The sequence below is a fragment of the Agrilus planipennis genome, unplaced genomic scaffold (genome assembly GCF_000699045.2).
Source record: "Agrilus planipennis isolate EAB-ADULT unplaced genomic scaffold, Apla_2.0 scaffold15, whole genome shotgun sequence".
Classification (NCBI taxonomy): Eukaryota; Metazoa; Arthropoda; class Insecta; order Coleoptera; family Buprestidae; genus Agrilus; species Agrilus planipennis.
In genome coordinates this window covers 1943087-1950678 of record NW_020438871.1, presented here as the reverse complement: position 1 = coordinate 1950678, position 7592 = coordinate 1943087, and the positions used below count along the sequence as shown (strand labels likewise).

The 7592-nt window shown below is 34.0% G+C and overlaps 1 protein-coding gene and 1 long non-coding RNA gene across 7 annotated transcripts in view; one reads left to right on the top strand and one right to left on the bottom strand.

Moving 5' to 3' along the window:
• LOC108737595 (nucleolysin TIA-1) overlaps nt 1-7592 on the bottom strand; it is a 744862-nt gene that overhangs the window by 317228 nt on the left and 420042 nt on the right. The gene's annotated exons all lie outside the window — the stretch shown is intronic.
• The window catches only part of LOC112905540, a 16255-nt gene that overhangs the window by 5749 nt on the left and 2914 nt on the right, over nt 1-7592 (top strand). Inside the window, exon 1 of one of the 2 annotated variants that reach the window (XR_003231856.1) lies at nt 6158-6471. The exons of the other annotated variant lie outside the window; for it this stretch is intronic. This is a non-coding gene — a long non-coding RNA (uncharacterized LOC112905540). Of the gene's footprint in view, nt 1-6157; nt 6472-7592 lie in introns of those variants that run through there. 2 annotated transcript variants of the gene reach the window in all.

Genomic DNA, 7592 nt, shown 5'->3' with positions numbered 1-7592 from the left:
TTAAAAGTTTTCCTAGTATCACCGATCAAACATTACATTACATTATATTAAAAAGGGGATAAGGAGGCATTCTTTTAATTCTTTAACTGAAGAGAGCCAAAAAATTCTAAACTCCGTGGAAATTGATAATCTAAAATGTTGGATCGATATTATTTTCCGGGTTCAGTGTCATGGTCCATGGAATTTTGCAGTTCCAAATTGATATCAGCACCTGCCAAATCACCACTTATCGTACTTTTAGCAAGAAACTACGAAATTCTATGAATTACGACAAAATAGCCTGCAAAACAATATCGAATTGATACACCTGTGTAAAACAGAAAACTACAAGATATTGTGGTGTGCTAATAAATGCGTATAATCCAAAATTCATAGGAAACGATTCGAAAAACTTCACTTATTAGATGAACCCAAAGCTAATAAAACTATGGATTCCGTTTCATTCTCTTATTACAATGTGTAAAAGATCAGAAAGAAAATTGGGTTGTAAATATTTTGATATAAAATGATTGACGTTGATTTTACATCAATAAAATTATCTGCAACCCTATTTTGGCTCTGATCTTTCACGCTAAACAAACGATTTGATATGAAAAAAGAAATATATTGAGCATTTTACTCTGCGAAAATGTGTTACGTTTAATCCATAATAAAAGCTCTGCAAAGAATATTTTATGGTTGTATAAGAGACCACCTACAAAATAAATCATCACGAGTACAGCAAGTTTCAGTAACTCCGGCTTCTTATTTTCTTTTTGCTGTAAAATATGCAGGCTAGTAAAAATGCGATATTAGATTTTCGTTCTATTTACAACTATAACTTAAACACTGGCGTAATAAACTACTTGCCAGTTCTGTAGTTTTTAAAGTCTTTATATTTATTTTGTTCATAAATTTTTTTAAAGAAACTTTTGTGGCTAGTAATTTTATCAAGTACAATTCTGTTTTTTATACCTTTTCTGATACATTACATTTTATTTTAAAGTGGCTAACATTATTAATTATTATTAAATTAACTTATTTATTTCGTTATTACTCTTCGACAAGTAGATTTATCGCTAGTTGTTGTCTTTGCTGAATAAGTGTCGTGACGCTACTGGTGTTCTATTAAATTTGTGTCTACAACAAAATAGCTGATGAACAGGTTGAAATTAAAATTTGATCCTTGTTTGCGAAATTCTCGGTAGATTCATAATCTGCTAATTTTCAAGTTTTTTTAGCTTCTACTTATTATACCGAACCGTAATTTATGAAATATCTTTAATAACTACAGGGGGCTAGAACATCCTGTAGTTAATTTTTGATTATTGAATTATTAGCTATTCTAGTTATTTAAAAATTTTTTGTACTCCTTTTCTGTTTCCTTTAGAACTGGTTAAATTTGTGAAGAATTTTTAGTGTAAATGCTACATGACATGGTGCTACACTTTATTCGTTTAATTCCGTTAACTACTCTAGTGTTTCTCTTGGATAGTTGTTTTGTAGGTACTGACGTGCTGTTATAAACTTTTACCTTTAAATGTCCTTCATAGGTCCTTTCATTAAATGTTGACGTCAGGACGGAAGGAGCAGTGGGGATATAAAGCAGAGGATAGCACAGGGTCGAGTCACTTCAATAAAAATAAGTCACTTGTATGCTCGTGAACGGTTAATTTAGAAATTCGAAAAAGGTTGTTAAGGGTGTATGTTTGGAGCGGTGTACGGGTGCGAAACATGGACAGTGGACACGGCGGAAAAGAAAAGGTTAGAAGCGTTCGAAATGTGGTGTTATAGGCGAATAGTGAGGATACCGTGGATAGAGAAGGTTAGAAATTAAGAGATATTAGAGAGAATAAGAGAACAGAGGACTCTATGGAAGTCAATAAGAAATAGGCGGATAGGTTGATAGGACACCTTCTCAGACATGAAGGTCTAGTCAGATATTAGAGCTAGAAACAGAAGTTAGGAGGGGTAGAGGTAGACCTAGGTTAGATTGCTGTTAAGGATATGGGTTGCTCTAGATTTAGGGAAATGCGAAGATTAGCTCAGGATGGGAAAGAGTGGATGTGCGCCTTCAACAGTCTTAAGACTGACGACCTTATGATGATGATGACAAGAAGCTGGATTTCCGGATTCTAACTGCGTCTTATTGATGAATTCCCCATGACGGATCATGGTGGCGTCAGATGTGCTCGATGTCATAGGGATCTCATCAGTAAGACGTGCTTAGAATCCGGGAATCCAATTTCTTCAGACGACAGGTTGCAGAAGCCTAAAGTAACTTTTAAATGATTGTGGTTCATACAAATTCATTTTCTTTAGTCAACAATGTGCGAGGTTTATCATTGACAATATATAATGAGGGGCATACACTAGTGAATGCAAAAGAAGTTTGTCGCCCATCACTATTATGAATGATGAAGAGTGAAACACTTTATTTCACTATTTGCATACATTTTCAGTATCAGTTTTAAGAATGTTGAATGAGAAGACGTACAGGTAGAAATGCTGCATCTTCGTTTCCATTTTTCAAAAATATCCGACTAGACGTCATGTTTGGTGACAAAGTGCGTTGTCATGGGAGCTTTCGCTTTAGCCACTCGAGGAAGCGAATGGTGGCAATAATGTTTAAAAGAAATGATGATTCGTTTTGCAACAAGCCCAGTCGTGCACGAGCGCGAAATGTTTCGGTGCACGCCAATGGCCTGATATAAACCTCTTCCGTACGCTAGGTTGCTTCTAACAAAACTTGGCAGACGATATCCCGTGCTAGATTACTTAACCTTATATTCTCCGGGACGTCAGATCATCCATCACGAGCAAAGATAAATAATAAAGCGTAGCTCTAATCTAATGCAAGTAGTCTGTGTGTATATCACGGAGCCGTGCTTTTTCCATCGCCAGCCAAGAGATTGCTAACCGATCCTCTTGTTCTTCTGATAATCATTTCTGGATTCGCTTTGACGGCGTTCCGAGTACAGCACAATAGTGCAATTCAGTGGCGTGCACAGGTGTGCTCTCTCATTAATTAATAACTTAATTATGTGTCCCTCTTGACCAATACAAAAAAAAATGTAATTGCGCCAGATTACTGTACCAAAATTTCCGTAGCTACCCATTGAGCAAGTTTATAGGTACTTATGTGTGTATGATTTAATGTTAATGGCTGAAGAGGAACCACGTGATCTAATAGTTCGCCTTTGTTCCTTCATCATCATCATCACAATGTCGTCGATCCTAAGACTGCTTGGACATGCATGTATTTAAATACTTCTAAAAAGCCATTTTGCACATCTCTAGCTAATCTTCACTTTTCCCTAAAACTATAACATTCCATATCCTCAAAAGTAGTCCAATCTACCTATACCCCTCTCAACTCCTTTTAACTTTAGCCTGAATTTCTTTTAGTGACTTTTATGTTAATAAAAATGAAAAATTAATGTTGCTAAATAATTTATAAGACAAACAAGTGCTTTAGTCATATTTAATGTGAGAGGTCAGTTTATTTAAAGGAATTGGTTTTTTCTTATATGGATATTTCTCATTTTTTGTAAAAAGAAACTGTCTTCTACCTAAAACCCTTGTCACACTTGTATCATTCCATATGTCTGGTCGTAAGCCTCCAGAAATACTTAAACGTCTTAGAAGATGTTGAAGTTTGTCATTTCATTCCAACAGAAAATTTTTTATTGATTGCCTTTCCTTAAAACAAAATAAAAGGAAAATGTGTCATAATAATAATTGAGAAACAATTAGGTATTGTAAACGATTATTTTGTAGACGTTTTTCGTCCCTTAAGGAGGCGGTGAGGGTTGGAAAAGTAACTTTCCAAACAGTTTGTTCTGTACTGAATTGGAGATTGGTACATTTGATTATAAAATTAACAAAGTTTTACCATTCTTCTTACGATTACTGACTTAATGTTATCAAATAATCAGTAATAAGAAAATCATTTTGAGGGTATTGTATTGTATACAAGGCATAATCTACAATATATGTACACGTTGTATCGAATCCATTAAAATGCAGTTGATAGCAGGTGATTTGTTTTAAATTAATTAGTGAATAAATTTTTGCCGTCGACGTATGGAACAAAATTCTGACTAGCGGTTTTGGCCGGTTTTTCGCGTAAAATGTGGTTTGATGTATGACCGTTTTGAAATTTTAATGAAGTTCTGAACTAGGTTAACACAGGAAAGCTGCGAAATTGCAGGTATAACCAAATTTATTGTAAGGGATATTTCATTCTACAAACTTTGTTGTGTAAACTTGTCATTCGTTAGAGTAGAAATTGCTTGTTGGAAACTTCCGAATTTAACGAATATAAATAGGTTTTCGAAATGCAAAGATTAACTAATCGTAAAACAAACAATTTCTTGGAAAAAACTTTGTTCTTCAAAATATCCTGACAAATCTATGAATGACGTTCAGCATTAAATATGAAATTTTACATCGCTAAAACAAACTTAAATGTAAACTCGTAGGGACATTTATCAACGGATTTGTGTTGGGAAGTCAGTTTACTTTAGATTACAAAAATAAATTCACTTTTATAAATTGCGGTTCGTGCAGCCTCCTGATATAAAAAAAAGGGAAATCAAAGTTGTTAAATTATTAATAAAAATTATTAAAATAATATGAATAATATTTCGTCCTACGTACTTGTTTAAGGCCATAGACCTATCACAAGGGCTTGTCGATTAAGTTACATTATCTTACAATTACTATCTTAATGAATGGTATGATACATTTAACGTTAATTATCTAAGAATCACGCTCGTATAGTAGTTAAATAGTCTAAAATATTTAAGATACAAAGTTATTGCCTTTAATATGTATTTTAAATGGCTTTTATATTTATTATCTTCCTTGTTTCAGAGGACTATCAGCATNACTTTCATCAAGATCCTTATGGTGAAAAAAAAATTCATTTGGTGTAAACAGGGAGGACTTTTTTCTTTAGTTATTTGCAAGTATTTTATGAAATTTTCTTTACCGCATATAACTTTTAAACAACAAGAATTCATTTTGCTCAAAAATTAAGTTACATTATTACCTTTTCCTAAGCTTTCTCCAAATTCCAAAATTCTAGGATAATTACGCTAGATTTGACTGCTTTGGCCAAAAATCGAACATGTTAGTGGGCATCTCTCTCCCTCCCTATTACGTACTGATAGCAGAGAGAGAGAGAGAGAGAGAGCGAGAGGAAGAGGGAGCTGAAGAGATAGATTCGGTTAGTCCACCAATTGGTAAATACATCCAGCAGAAGTCCCTGGCCAAAAATTGAACGTGTTAGTGGACATCTCTCTCCCTCTTACTTACTGCTTGCAGGTCAGAAAGAGAGAAAGAGCTAACGGGATAGATTACATTAGTCTCAAATTGGTAAATACATCCAGTAGGAGACATTTTAAAAAGCTTCGGCTTCGAATTTGCCACTAGGGTATATTAAAATTGTGACATTGAGTGCCAGACTAAGCATTAACAATTTTACAGAAGGCAGTAGTAATTTACATTAAGTAGAATCGTAAACGTAATAACAATTTATTTCAAATTAACTAATTTCTAGGGTTTTATAGTTACCATTGCTTATTTTATTATTGTTGTATAAGACTTGAGATAAATTTGATTCCTTAAAATTTACTCTTAGTTCCTGTATATTTGTATAGTTATTTCAGTTGTTCTCCTCTTCATTTTTGCAGCAACATTACAAATTGTGGTGTGCTATTAGTCATGATTACTTTTCTCTCTTTTTAGTTGAACTGAATGGTAGGTAGGTAATAGTTGTTGTTATCATAAAGTGATAAAAATGAGTACCATTTTAGAAGCGCTAGAAACTTTAGAGAGGTATTGCAGTTGTGGAAGCGTTTACCCTTCCACACCTTTGAAGTTTAACATGATGCAATTTGTTACCGAATTGTTCTACTTTGGAAAGTGGTGAAGCTTGGTAGTTGTATAACGGCGGTTGAAGAGCCAGTTGTCAGAACGATATTTCCAACAAAGAATTGTGAACTTTACGCGCTTCCACCGAAAATGTAAGCCATCGAACTCGGCAAGCGATCTTGTCAGTACGTGTTTTTGTTTAAGCAAACCAATTATAAGACTGTTGAACTGAACAACGCGGTTATTAACATTGATATAAATGCAACGCAATACTACGTTCCAAAAAGTAAGCTTAATGTCAATTAAATTCGCGAATGGAGCATTTTAATTGTTTGAAATTAATTTCGTCCTCACATTTCTAACAGTGTGCATATAATGACAGTTGTACGTGAATATTTAAAGGCGATCGTTTTAAAATAATTCCAAGTGAATTTCTAGTTGGATAAACGTTCCTAATAGAAACTTCCTTTTGAAATTAAAGTTTTAATACAAGTGCATATACCATCGTCGTACGGTGTATTGTCTAATCTCGATTAATGCACGAGATGAGAACGCTATAAGTGTTTTTCGTGCAACTCAAGCAAGGGTTCTAACTAGCATCCTATTGTTTTTGTAAGCACAGTTACTAGCGCATCGTTCTCATACACATTTAAATACAACTTAACTGTCTACCGTCATTCAATTTAATATGAGTGCTTAAACTTTAAGTGAAGTTTTGTGCCTTTGCTAATACACCACCAACAGTTTCACATTTTTCACACGAACACTCCTGAATCCTCACAGAGATAATAGCCTAAATTTCCTTAAAACTAGAACAACCCACATCCTTAACTATTTACTAACAGTAATCTAATCTAGGCCTACCTGTGCCCCTCCTGACTCCTGTTTATGCCTCTAATATGTCTCTGGCTAGACCTTCATGCCTGAGAAGGTGTCCTAGCAACGTATCTCACCTGTTTCTTATAGACTTCCATAGAGTCCTCTGTTCTCCTATTCGTTCCAATATCTCTATCCACGGTATCCTCATCATTCGCCTGTAACACCACATTTCGAACGCTTCTAACTTTTAGTTTTAATGTTATGTTATAGATTAGTAGAAACGAATATTTCTACTAATGTTAGATCTAGAACAAATCGTAATAGGTAATATTCCTTTATCATATTTTTACCTGTCATGGATTAAAATTATCCTGTCCATTAATGAAGAAAGCCATTTAGCTGTTTGAATGTAGCGTGTATCATCTAAGGCCTTTTTTGTTATTGAAAGTCGACAAAAAGGCCCTTTATTCTTTCGCTGAATATAAACAATGATATGGTCCTGTGTATAAACAGCAATTTTAGCTGCGCCCTTTATTATCTCTACGTAGGGTGTTTCTCCCTAAACAGGGTAAGTAACGACTTGAGAACTTCTCTTCCGAGAACATGCTCGGATATTATAACTCAAGGGGTTGACTGGTCCAATAGGCAGTTTACTAAAAATGAAAAGGTTGTTCGCCCTTCCTCAAAAAATAATAGTACTTACACATTCAATAACATAACACATACGATAACTAATAAGATTGGTATTTTTCAGCAACTCGGTTAAAAAAAAACGCTATCAAAAAGCAGAGATGTGATTTATTTGAAATACTTGCATTTAAAATGCAAATACAATATAAAAAATTCCAACTTTTATCTTGCATTTAAATACTCTTTTGAGAAAAGCATTTTGTATTTTATTTAAAATACTTTTC